General features: G+C 39.0%; 1 protein-coding gene across 2 annotated transcripts in view; it reads left to right on the top strand.

Annotated features, from left to right (window-relative positions):
* Nucleotides 1-13,232, top strand: part of KLHL13 (kelch like family member 13) — a gene marked incomplete at its 5' end in the record, with an annotated part of 191,328 nt that overhangs the window by 28,337 nt on the left and 149,759 nt on the right. The window contains one exon of one of the 2 annotated variants that reach the window (XM_082610143.1): nucleotides 9,623-9,660. The exons of the other annotated variant lie outside the window; for it this stretch is intronic. Of the gene's footprint in view, nucleotides 1-9,622; nucleotides 9,661-13,232 lie in introns of those variants that run through there. 2 annotated transcript variants of the gene reach the window in all.

The raw sequence follows: 13,232 nt of genomic DNA, 5'->3' as shown, positions 1-13,232 counted from the left end.
TAGAGTGGTTATTGGCTATAAGTGTTCTGTACTGCTGAGCTGCCCCTTTCCTGGTCCCTTGGCTAGAGAGAGCAGGCCTTTCTTAGGGCTTCTTTATTCTCTGAGCTCATTCTCATTTTGAGGTTGCCAGTTTCTTCAGCTTCATGTCTGGAATATATGAGGTCAAAAGAAAACTCAGGGGACTCACTACTGTGTTGTTCCTTTAGTCTTGAGATCCCTAGCCAGTTTGCCTCTTCTCTCCACCTTTTAGAGCTTTCTTGTATTTGTTTTATATATAATGTCCATATATATAATGTTTTATATATAATGGTTTTTAGCTGTGCTTTGTAGGAGTAATAGGGAAAAGCACATGTACTTTATCGTTCCAGCAGCAGAAGTTTGACTTATTTTTGGCCTTTGTGAATTCTTGTTAGTTATTAAGGTTTAATTACATATCAAAACTTGAAATTGGGGACTTAGCACAACAGAGAATTTGGAGGGCTTTTTATGCCACCTTTGCTACTTTGGTAGTAATATTACATAAAGGTATCTTTATATAGGCAAAATCTCTTTAGTTTGTAAGGCAAAGTGCTAACTCTAAGAAACATTTACCACACAGACAAAAGTCTGTTATACCTTTAAGAATTAACTTACCTTAAAAAATAAAAACAGTTTGAGAGAAGGGCAATAAAAACGGAGGGATGTATAGATGACATAGATTTCACAGAGAATAAAATCTTGGAGTTAGGATGCAGGACTCAGTGTTATACTGAATTAAGTAATGTGATTATAATGCTTAAGTAGTGATTAAACTTGCATGTTATTACAGCATCAGTTGAGTAGCAAGCACACAGTTCTTGTTAAAATCCTTTGGAGACGTATAATATCGGCACACATTATTGTTTTACATGCCTTAATACCATAAATAGAGATTTGATTGATTCAAAGGCTTTCTGCTTTAACAGTAAATTTCCTCAGTACTTTAGTGTCTTACTGTGATTTTACTTTATCTTTTCTGTTGTATTCCTCTTAAGGGAGCTAGAGAGCATGGCTTGAAAATAATAGCAGGGGCAAAGCTTCCCTTCCTGCTCAGTTGAGGTCCACTGATAAAGGTGTAGAAAGGTCCATTGATGGCCACATAGATAAAATTTAACTTCAGATACTAAAGTATTCAGAGTTGAATGTGACCATATATATCAACCCTTTCAGTTTGGAGAAGAAACTGAAGCCTAGAGATGTTGAGAGACCCAAGAAAGGTAACAAATTACTTAGAATGAACTGGGGCTTGAACTTGGATTCCCTGATCCTGGGGCCACTGTGTTTTCCATCAGACCTGGAGGCTGCCCTTGGAGAGTCTAGTGGGGGAGATGGCAAGGGCATCTGATGGCAGGTTGAGTTCCCCAGGGTCCGGATTTATGAAAATATGCATCAGTTTAATACGGTCTTGAAATTCATGAGATGGAAGCATAGGTCAAAACTGTTTGGAGAAAATTAGAAGTACAGTTTTATCTAGCCACATCTCTGAGCCGTGTAGCTGATGCGGTCTTGGTGCTCTGGCTGGGTGTCAGGACTGTGCCTCTAAGGTGGGAGAGCTGAGTTCAGGACATTGGTCCGCCAGAGACCTCCCAACTCCACGTAATATCAAATGGCGAAAGGTCTCCCAGAGATCTCCATCTCAAGGCTATGACCCAGCTCCACTCAATGACCAGCAAGCTACAGTGCTGGACACCCTATGCCAAACAACTAGCAAGACAGGAACACAACCACACCCATGAGCAGAGAGGCTGCCTAAAATCATAATAAGTCCACCCCAAAACACACCACCAGACGTGGACCTGCCCACCAGAAAGATAAGATCCAGCCTTACCCACCAGAACACAGGCACTAGTTCCCTCCACCAGGAAGCCTACACACCCCACTGAATCAACCTTAGCCACTGGGGGCAGACACCAAAAACAACGGGAACTACGAACCTGCAGCCTGCAAAGAGGAGACCCCAAACACAGTAACATAAGCAAAATGAGAAGACAGAGAAACACACAGCAGTTGAAGGAGCAAGGTAAAAACCCACCAGACCAAACAAATGAAGAGGAAATAGGCAGTCTACCTGAAAAAGAATTCAGAATAATGATACTAAAGATGATCCAAAATCTTGGAAATAGAATGGAGAAAATGCAAGACACATTTAACAAGGATCTAGAAGAACTAAAGAGCAAACAAACAATGATGAACAACAAAATAAATGAAATTAAAAATTCTCTAGAAGGAATCAATAGCAGAATAACTGAGGCAGAAGAACGGATAAGTGAGGTGGAAGATAAAATAGTGGAAATAACTGATGCAGAGCAAAATAAAGAAAAAAGAATGAAAAGAACAGAGGACAGTCTCAGAGACCTCTGGGACAACATTAAATGCACCAACATTCGAATTATAGGGGTTCCAGAAGAAGAAGAGAAAAAGGGACTGAGAAAATATTTAAAGAGATTATAGTTGAAAACTTCCCTAATATGGGAAAGGAAATAGTCAGTCAAGCCCAGGAAGTGCAGAGAGTCCCATCCAGGATAAAACCAAGGAGAAACACGCCAAGACACATACTAATCAAACTATCAAAAATTAAATACAAAGAAAACATATTAAAAGCAGCAAGGGAAAAGCAACAAATAACATACAAAGAAATCCCCATAAGGTTAACAGCTGATCTTTCAGCAGAAACTCTCCAAGCCAGAAGGGAGTGGCAAGATATATTTAAAGTGATGAAGGAGAAAAACCTACAACCAAGATTACTCTACCCAGCAAGGATCTCATTCAGATTTGACGGAGAAATTAAAACCTTTACAGACAAGAAAAGCTAAGAGAATTCAGCACCACCAAACCAGCTTTACAACAAATGCTAAAGGAACTTCTGTAGGCAAGAAACACAACAGAAGGAAAAGACCTACAATAACGAACCCAAAACAATTAAGAAAATGGGAATAGGAACATACATATCGATAATTACCTTAAAAGTAAATGGATTAAATGCTCCCACCAGAAGACATAGACTGGCTGAATGGATACAAAAACAAGACCCGTATATATGCTGTCCGCAAGAGACCCACTTCAGACCTAGGGACGCATACAGACTGAAAGTAAGGGGATGGAAAAAGATATTCCATGCAAATGGAAATCAAAAGAAAGCTGGAGCAACAATTCTCATATAAGACAAAATAGACTTTAAAATAACGACTGTTATAAGAGACAAAGGAGGACACTACATAATGATCAAGGAATCGATCCAAGAAGAAGATATAACAATTATAAATATTTATGCACCCAACATAGGAGCACCTCAATACATAAGGCAAATACTAACAGCCATAAAAGGGGAAATAGACAGTAACACATTCATAGTAGGGGACTTTAACACCCCACTTTCACCAATGGACAGATCATCCAAAATGAAAATAAATAAGGAAACACAAGCTTTAAATGATACATTAAACAAGATGGACTTAATTGATATTTATAGGACATTCCATTCAAAAACAACAGAATACACATTTTTCTCAAGTGCTCATGGAACATTCTCCAGGATAGATCATATCTTGGGTCACAAATCAAGCCTTGGTAAATTTAAGAAAATTTAAATTATTTCAAGTATCTTTTCCAACCACAATGCTATGAGACTACATATCCATTACAGGAAAAAATCTGTAAAAAATATAAACACATGGAGGCTAAACACTACAGTACTTAAGAACCAAGAGGTCACTGAAGAAATCAAAGAGGAAATCAAAAATTACCTAGAAAAAAATGACAATGAAAACACGATGACCCAAGACCTATGGGATACAACAAAAGCAGTTCTAAGAGGGAAGTTTATAGCAATACAATCCTGCTTCAAGAAACAAGAAACATCTCAAATAAACAACTTAACCTTACACCTAAAGCAATTAGAGAAAGACGAACAAAAAAACCCCCCAAAGTTAACAGAAGGAAAAAAATCATAAATATCAGATCAGAAATAAATGAAAAAGAAATGAAGGAAAGAATAGCAAAGACCAATAAAACTAAAAGCTGGTTCTTTGAGAAGATAAACAAAATTGATAAACCATTACACAGACTCATCAAGAAAAAAAGGGAGAAGACTCAAATTAACAGAATTAGAAATGAAAAAGGAGAAGTAACAACTGATACTGCAGAAATATAAAGGATCATGAGAGATTACTACAAGCAATTATATGCCAATAAAAGGGACAACATGTAAGAAATGGACAAATTCTTAGAAAAGCACAAACTTGCAAGACTGAACCAGGAAGAAATAGAAAATATGAACAGACCAATCACAAGCACTGAAATTGAGACTGTGATTAAAAATCTTTCAACAAACAAAAGCCCAGGACCAGATGGCTTCACAGGTGAATTCTATCAAACATTTAGAGAAGAGCTAACACCTATCCTTCTCAAACTCTTCCAAAATATAGCAGAGGGAAGAGCACTCCCAAACTCATTCTATGAGGCCACCATCACCCTGATATGAAAACCAGACAAAGATGTCACAAAGAAAGGAAACTACAGGCCAATATCACTGATGAACTTAGATGCAAAAATCCTCAGCAAAATACTAGCAAACAGAATCCAACAGCACATTAAAAGGATCATACACCATGATCAAGTGGGGTTTATTCCAGGAATGCAAGGATTCTTCAGTATACTTAAATCAGTCAATGGGATAAAACATATTAACAAATTGAGGGAGAAAACCATATGATCGTTTCAATAGATGCAGAAAAAGCTTTCAGCAAAATTAAACCCCCATTTATGATAAAACACTCCAGAAAGTAGAAATAGTGGGAACTTTCCTCAGCATAATAAAGGCCATATATGACAAACCCATAGCCCACATCGTTCTCAATGGTGAAAAACTGAAACCATTTTCTCTAAGATCAGGAACAAGACAAGGTTGTCCACTCTCACCACTATTATTCAACATAGTTTTGGAAGTTTTAGCCACAGCAATCAGAGAAGAAAAGGAAATAAAAGGAATCCAAATCGGAAAAGAAGAAGTAAAGCTGTCACTGTTTGCAGATGACATGATACTATATATAGAGAATCCTAAAGATGCTACCAGAAAACTACTAGAGCTAATCAATGAATTTGGTAAAGTACCAGGATACAAAATTAATGCACAGACATCTCTTGCCTTCCTATACTCTAATGATTAAAAATGTGAAAGAGAAATTAAGGAAACACTCCCATTTACCACTGCAACAAAATGAATAAAATACCTAGGAAAAAACCTACCTAAGGAGTCAAAAGAACTGTATGCAGAAAACTATAAGACACTGATGAAAGTAATTAAAGATGATATAAACAGATGGAAAGATACACCATTTTCTTGGATTGGAAGAATCAACATTGTGGAAATGACTATACTACCCAAAGCAATCTACAGATTCAGTGCAATCCCTATGAAACTACCAATGGCATTTTTCACAGAATTAGAACAAAAAATTTCACCATTTGTATGGAAACACAAAAGACCCTGAATAACCAAAGCAACCTTGAGAAAGAAAAATGGAGCTGGAGGAATCAGGCTCCCAGACTTCAGACTATACTACCAAGCTACAGTCATCAAGGCAGTATGGTTCTGGCACAAAAACCAAAGTATAGATCAATGGAACAGGGTAGAAAGCCCAGAGATAAACCCACGCACATATGGTCACCTTATTTTTGACAAAGGAGGTAAGAATATACAATGGAGAAAAGACAGCCTCTTCAGTAAGTGGTGCTGGGAAAACTGGACAGCTACATATAAAAGAATGAAATTAGAACACTCCCTAAAACCATACACAAAAATGAACTCAAAATGGATTAAAGATCTAAATGTAAGGCCAGACAATATAAAACTCTTAGAGGAAAACATAGGCAGAACACTGTATGACATAAATCACAGCAAGATTCTTTTTGACCCACCTCCTAGAGAAATGGAAATAAAAACAAAAATAAACAAATGGGACCTAATGAAACTTAGAAGCTTTTGCACAGCAAAGGAAACCATAAACAAGATGAAAAGACAACCCTTAGAATGGGTGAAAATATTTGCACATGAAGCAAAGGATTAATCTCCAAAATTTACAAGCAGCTCATTTAGCTCAATATCAAAAAAACAAACAACCCAATCCCAAAATGGGCAGAAGTCATAAATAGATATTTCTCCAAAGAACATATTCAGATTGCCAACAAACACATGGAAGAATGCTCAACATCACTAATCATTAGAGAAATGCAAATCAAAACTACTATGAGGTATCACCTCACATCAGGCAGAATGGCCATCATCAAAAAATCTACAAACAATAAATGCTGGAGAGGGTGTGGAGAAAAGGGAACCCTCTTGCACTGTTGGTGGGAATGTAAATTGATACAGCCACTATGGAGAACAATATGGACGTTCCTAAAAAAACTAAAAGTAGAACTACCATTTGACCCAGCAATCCCACTACTGGGCATATACCCTGAGAACACCATAATTCAAAAAGAGTCATGGACCACAATGTTCATTGCAGCTCTATTTACAATAGCTAGGACATGGAAGCAACCTAAGTGTCCAAGGACAGATGAATGGATAAAGAAGATGTGGTACATGTATACAATGGAATAGTACTCAGCCATAAAAAGAAACGAAATTGAGTTATTTGTAGTGAGGTGGATGGATCTAGAGACTGTCATATAGAGTGAAGCAAGTCAGAAAGAGAAGAATAAATACTGTATGCTAACACATATATATGGAATCTTAAAAAAAAAGGTTCTGAAGAACCTAGGAGCAGGACAGAAATAAAGACACAGGTGTAAAGAATGGACTTGAGGACACGGGGAGGAGGACGGGTAAGCTGGGACGAAGTGAGAGAGTGGCATGGACTTATATATACTACCAAATGTAAAATAGCTAGTGGGAAGCAGCTGCATAGCACAGGGAGATCAGCTCGGTGCTTTGTGACCACCTAGAGGGGTGGGATAGGGAGGGTGGGAGTGAGACGCAAGAGGGATGAGATTTGGGGATATACATATATGTATAGCTGATTCACTTTGTTATAAGGCAGAAACTAACACACCATTGTAAAGCAATTATACTCCAATAAACATGTTAAAAAAAAGTATGTGTAATTTTTCATTTTAATTTATATATTGCTTCATTGCCCCCAAAGAGATTTCATCAGTTTATGATTTCATCAGTATCTGTTTCTTCATAACCTTTCTTGTTATCTTTTTAATCTCTGCAACATTTGTAATGTTCGGTTTTATTCCTAACATGTTCATGTTATCTCAGTCTTTTTGCCAGATGTTTGTCAGTATTATTTTTTATTTTTATTTATTTATTTATTTATTTTTGTGGTACTCTGGCCTCTCAGTGTTGTGGCCTCTCCCATTGCGGAGCACAGGCTCCGGACGCACAGGCTTCGCGGCCATGGCTCACGGGCCCAGCCGCTCCGCGGCATGTGGGATCTTCCCGGACCGGGGCATGAACCCGTGTCCCCTGCATCGGCAGGCAGACTCTCAACCACTGTGCCACCAGGGAAGCCCTGTCACTATTAGTTGGCTAAAAAAGCCCACAACCCAACAAATCAGCTTTCAATTTTCTTGGTCTTCTGTTGTTTTGTGTTCCTTTGACCGTATATGTTGTTTAGAAGTTTTTCTTAATATTCAAACATATTTTTGGTTATCACTTATTACTGATTTTTAGCATAATTGCATATTGATTAGAGAATATACTCTGATTTCAGTCCTTTGAATATTTGTTGAGACTTACTTTGTAGCCCAGTACGTGGTCTAGTTTTACAAATGTTGTGTCTGTGATTGTGAAAAGGTGTTCTCGTCATTTGCTGAAATAATGTTCTATGTATGCCCAATAGATTAAACTTGATAATATTATTCAAATTATGTATAACCTTACTAGGTTATTTTTGTCTGCTTGTTCTGTCAGTTACTGAGAGAGATGGTTTAAAATATTCCATAGTAATAGGTGAATTTTTCAGTTTCCTACTGCTATTCAGTTAGTTTTGCTTTATATATTTTCAGGCTATGTATTAAGTGCATAAAAGTTTAGGATTGTTTTACCTTCCTGGTGAATTGAAACTTTTATCATGTTGTGGTCAGAAGGAGAAGAAGTCTCTATTTACTCTGCTTCTTCTTTCTCTTTTTTCCCGCAATAGCATCCTCCCTTCACACACCTGGCTGTGGAAATGACAGTAGATTGAGTGGAAGTTCAACGCCATCTGTTGAGGGTAGCAACCACAGTATTTGCAATTCCCCAAATGCCTCTAACCATAAGAAAGTCTTAAAAGAATGGAGGAAGTAATTCTGAAAGTTGGGGGAAGGGGTGTTTGGAAAACAATGGTCATGGCTTCCTAACTAACAATATTAAGTTGGCTGCTCAGACAGTGTATCCACCTTCCTTATATAATTTTTACTCCCTTCTACCAGCCATCACTGCCTGTTCCTCATCCTTGCTGATAATTTTCATATTTGCCTGTTTCTGTGCCACCCCATTGTGTATCTGTCAGGGAGATCACTGTAGATCAAATCATATAGTTTCAAAGTCACAAGGGAACTTACAAGATGTTTTAGGTTGTCCCTTCCCACCCTCAGTACACTTTATAGATAAGGAAATGGAGTTCCTGATAGTTGAAGTAACTTTTTCAGCATTATACCTTTTAGCAGAGTGAAGGTTAGAAACAAAGCCACTTTTCTGGCCTCCTGGTCCTGTATTTCCTGATTTTTTCCACTTGAGGTTCTTATTAAAGTCACAGACCTGGTAATCTGCTGAATTACTGAAATGTTCTACCTATATAAACTGCTACAAGCTGTTTCTTCTTTGGACTGTCTTTGATGCAAAAGGACACTATGACCTTAGCTGAAATGTTGGTTCTACCTAAAGGTTTGTTTGTGGAGTGAAACCTCAACCATAAATCTGTCAGCTCTTTTCAGTTTAGCCACCCTTGTAGGTTGAGAAAAAACTGGTTCTCAAAGGATCCAGAAAGAACCTCTTCAAATGCATATTTATGAGTCTGACCTGGCAGCAGGTGTTCATACGTATTTCACCTAGTGAAATAAATTTCCTGGCATCGTTCTGCTGTAACAGTTCCACTGTATTGTTCTTAATAAACTGCTTTTTCTTCACTTATCATGCAGACTGCCAGGATATTTTCCATGGATGTTCTACTCCTTTGGATTATGCTAGTGCTTGGTATATGAACTCATTGGGGCTGATGGCCTTACCATTATGGTAAGTGTACTTCAAGCAGGCCATTGAATTTAGGACCATGGCAAACATTTTCCACTGGTGATTTTTTAAGAACTTCTCATCAATTTGTAAACTCCATGTAAAAACTTTGTGCCCATAATTATTATATATGTATGAAGACTGGGTTCTAGTAAATTCTTTTTTATTCACCCCATTGCCTCCGCCAACTCTCAGCATAAAAGTTTGGTAAGATATACTTGGGTTTGTGTGGCTGGTTCTCTTTCTTTTCTTTCTGCTCCCCTGCCCTACCACGTATACTTTTAATTTTCTCTATCTAGGCTTCCGCTTCCCTTCTAGCCTCTCCATGTATTGAGAGTTACTGATGGAATGCACTACACATGCGAACAGTATGGGAGAAGATAATGCTTTGAGGACTACTGGTCCCTCCTGTTGGATTGGTGAGCTGTTTAGATGGTGTATGTAGTTTATTGTTTCAGTGTCTCAGATCCTTGCTTTTCTCCCAAGCACAGTACACTCTAGTTGATGTGCTTGTGTCCTTAAAGCTTCTCAGAGGCGATAAAGACTGATTTTAGACTTTATTAGACAATGTGTAGGAGTTAACTAGGCAAAGTGGGGGAAGGAGGGGTCATTCTGGGCTGAGGGAGCCATATAAGGGAGATAAAACATAAACTAGGGCAAGGAACTCAGTTTGTGTGCTGGGGGTGAAGAGTGATGAGAATTCGCAAGTGACCAGGTCCTCACTGAAAGGCTTATACATAACTCCAAAGAGTTTAGATTTTGTACTTGAAGACAGTGGAGAGCCACTGCAGTATTGTTTAGCAGAAAAATGCCTTCAGAATGGCCTTTTAGCAATATTACTGAGGCTACCATTTGTGGAAAGAATTGAAGGAAGGAAAGTCCAGAGATTAGATTAGTTAGAAAGCCGATACTGTAATCTAAGCTATAGATAAGTGTCAAATCTGATGTCTAATAGAATAAAGATGGAGGAGGAGGGATGGATTTAAAAGCCAGCTGAAGGGGCTTCCCTGGTGGCGCAGTGGTTGAGAGTCCGCCTGCCGATGCAGGGGACACAGGTTTGTGCCCCGGTCCGGGAGGATCCCACATGCCGCGGAGTGGCTGGGCCCGTGAGCCATGGCCGCTGAGCCTGCGCGTCCGGAGCCTGTGCTCCGCAACGGGAGAGGCCACAACAGTGAGAGGCCCGCATACCGCAAAAAAAAAAAAAAAAAAAAAAAGAATGGGGCTTCCCTGGTGGCGCAGTGGTCGAGAGTCTGCCTGCTGATGCAGGGGACACAGGTTCGTTCCCCGGTCCGGGAAGATCCCACATGCTGCGGAGCGGCTGGACCCGTGAGCCATGGCCGCTGAGCCTGCGCGTCTGGAGCCTGTTTTCCGCAGCGGGAGAGGCCACAGCAGTGAGAGGCCGGAGTACCGCAAAAAAAAAAAAAAAAAAAAAAGCCAGCTGAAGGCTTCACAACTTGAATGCATGAAGGAGTGAGAAAGTGGGAAGGAATAAGGGCTGCAGCCCAGATTTCTGGCTTGTACTTGCTTGGCAGAAGATATGCCATCCCTAGTGCCAGAGAATACAATGGGGGGGCGCGGATCAAATCATGTCGATAGGATGAAGAGTTAAATAAATCCTAAACATGTTAAAATCAAGGCACTTTTGTGCCATCCAAGTTACCTAGTAGACAGTTGGATATGTGGCTCTGGCTCTCAGAAGAGGTCTTGGATTAAAAAAAATACAATAATTTTACATTATGTGTTTTATACCATAATAAAAAATAATTTAAAAATAAAACCAATGTTTAAAAAAACTTATTTTAGAAGTTGTCAGCAAACAGGTGCTTCTTGAAGCCAAGGGGATGCGTGAGATTGACTGCCTAAGGAGGGTATATAAAGGGAGAAGGGCAGAAATATGAGACCAGATTAACGGAACCACCAACATTGTAGATAGAACTGGGCAGAGGAAGTGGAGATCTAAAATAGTGGCGTGAGGAAAACCAGAAGGTGAAGAGTGAGTGGATTTAGGAAGAAAGAGTTGTTTAGAGTGGTCTTCAGCGTCAAGCTGCAGGGATGCCAGGTCAAAAAGGAGTGAACATGCTCACTGACTTGAATGTACCTACTAGAACTTCTTAGTGACCTTGGTTGATGAGAGCAGTTTCATGCACTGCACTATTTTTTTTTTTTTATGGCTGTGTTGGGTCTTCGTTTCTGTGCGAGGGCTTTCTTCAGTTGCTGCGAGCGGGGGCCACTCTTCATCACGGTGCACATGCCTCTCACTATCGCGGCCTCTCCCGTTGTGGAGCACTGGCTCCAGACGCGCAGGCTCAGTAGTTGTGGCTCAGGGCTTAGTTGCTCCGCGGCATGTGGGATCTTCCCAGACCAGGGCTCGAACCCCTGCCCCCTGCATTGGCAGGCAGATTCCCAACCACTGTGCCACCAGGGAAGCCCCACTGCACTATTTTGAAATGATGCTTTTGCCAGTCTTCTCCACTGGAGACATCTTTGCATTGTCCACAGTACCTCACATGTAGTAAGCACTCAATGAATATATGTTGAATTAATAAATTTGAATGTGATCTTCCTTACTATTAGGAGAAATACTAACTGAAGATTGGACGTGCTTTGCTAAAAGTTCAGAGTTTGGTGGAGAGAGTAAGAGTCTGCTAGATGCTGCCTCTGTGTCATAAGATATTTGTGGAAAAAGGCATAAAACTTCTTAGTTGAAATAGTTGACAGTTTCTAATTTTCTGTTTTATTGGAGCATTAGAATATTTTAGCATTTAAGATTATTAATACAGTTCATTTTGTAACAGTTTTTCTCTCTTCTGTTTCTTCTTGATATGTGGAAACCTCAGTTTCAGTTGAGGTCACTCAACTCACTTATTTAGAAAGAGCAGCATAGGAAGAGAATGTTGTGGTGTGTTCTAGGAGTAAGGTTATTTTGAAACGAACTCTTCTGTATTTGTTTTTTTTTTTAATGTGCTGCAATGTAGCAAAATTAACATATATTGCGATCTAAGTTGTTACATACAATTTGGGTTTATCAGCAACCTTTAAAAGAGCTTTTGAACATTTTCATCATTGGATAATTTGTTTGGTTTATATGGTGTCACTTGGGCTTCTGGAACATTATCATTTAGTTAGAACTTAGCTTGAGCTTGTATAGCTTGCCTTAGATAAAACTTTCTCTTTAAAGTATGTGGCTCATACTATAGTGGTAGCACTGGGGAGAAGGGCTGGCAGGAGAGAGGTGTGGAGTAGTGTGTAGAGAAAAGGAGATGCTATGGTTAATTTTATGTGTCAGTTTGGCCGTTTGGTCAAACATTATATTCTAGGTGTTTCTTTGGAGGTATTATTTAGACGAGATTAACATGTAAATCAGTAGACTCTGAGTAAAGCGGATTACATGTGGGTGGCTCTTATCAAATCATTTGAAGGTCTTAATAGAAAAAGATTGATCTACCCCTAAAACCAACAAGGACCTACTGTATAGCACAGGGAACTCTGCTCTATGTCATGTGCCAGCCTGGATGGGAGGGGAGTTTGGGGGGAAGAATGGATACATGTATCTGTATGGCTGAGTTCCTTTGCTGTGCACCTGAAACTATCACAACATTGTTAATCGGCTATATGCCAATATAAAATAAAAAGTTAAAAAAGAAAAAAAAAAGATTGTTCTACTCCTAAGAAAGGAGAATTCTGCTCCCCCCACCCCCGAGACTACCTTCCAGCCCAAGCTTCAATATCATCTCTTCTCTGGGTCTCCAGCCTGCCAGCCTTCACAATTGTGAGCCAGTTCCTTAAAATGTGTATGTGTGTGTGTGTGTATGTGTGTGTATTAAAAAATAATAAAATATATTTAAAAAGTATAGATATGTTATATATTTATGTATAATATGAAATGTATATTTTATAATATATAGCATATCTTTATAATATATAGATATATAACATACTATTTTACTTCTCTCTATATTATACTATGTATTTTATATATACTATATCTTAT

This window comes from Mesoplodon mirus (genome assembly GCF_964341445.2).
Source record: "Mesoplodon mirus genome assembly, chromosome: X".
Taxonomy (NCBI): domain Eukaryota; kingdom Metazoa; phylum Chordata; class Mammalia; order Artiodactyla; family Ziphiidae; genus Mesoplodon; species Mesoplodon mirus.
The sequence above is the reverse complement of the archived record's forward strand: the minus strand, read 5'-3'. Positions and strand labels throughout refer to the sequence as shown.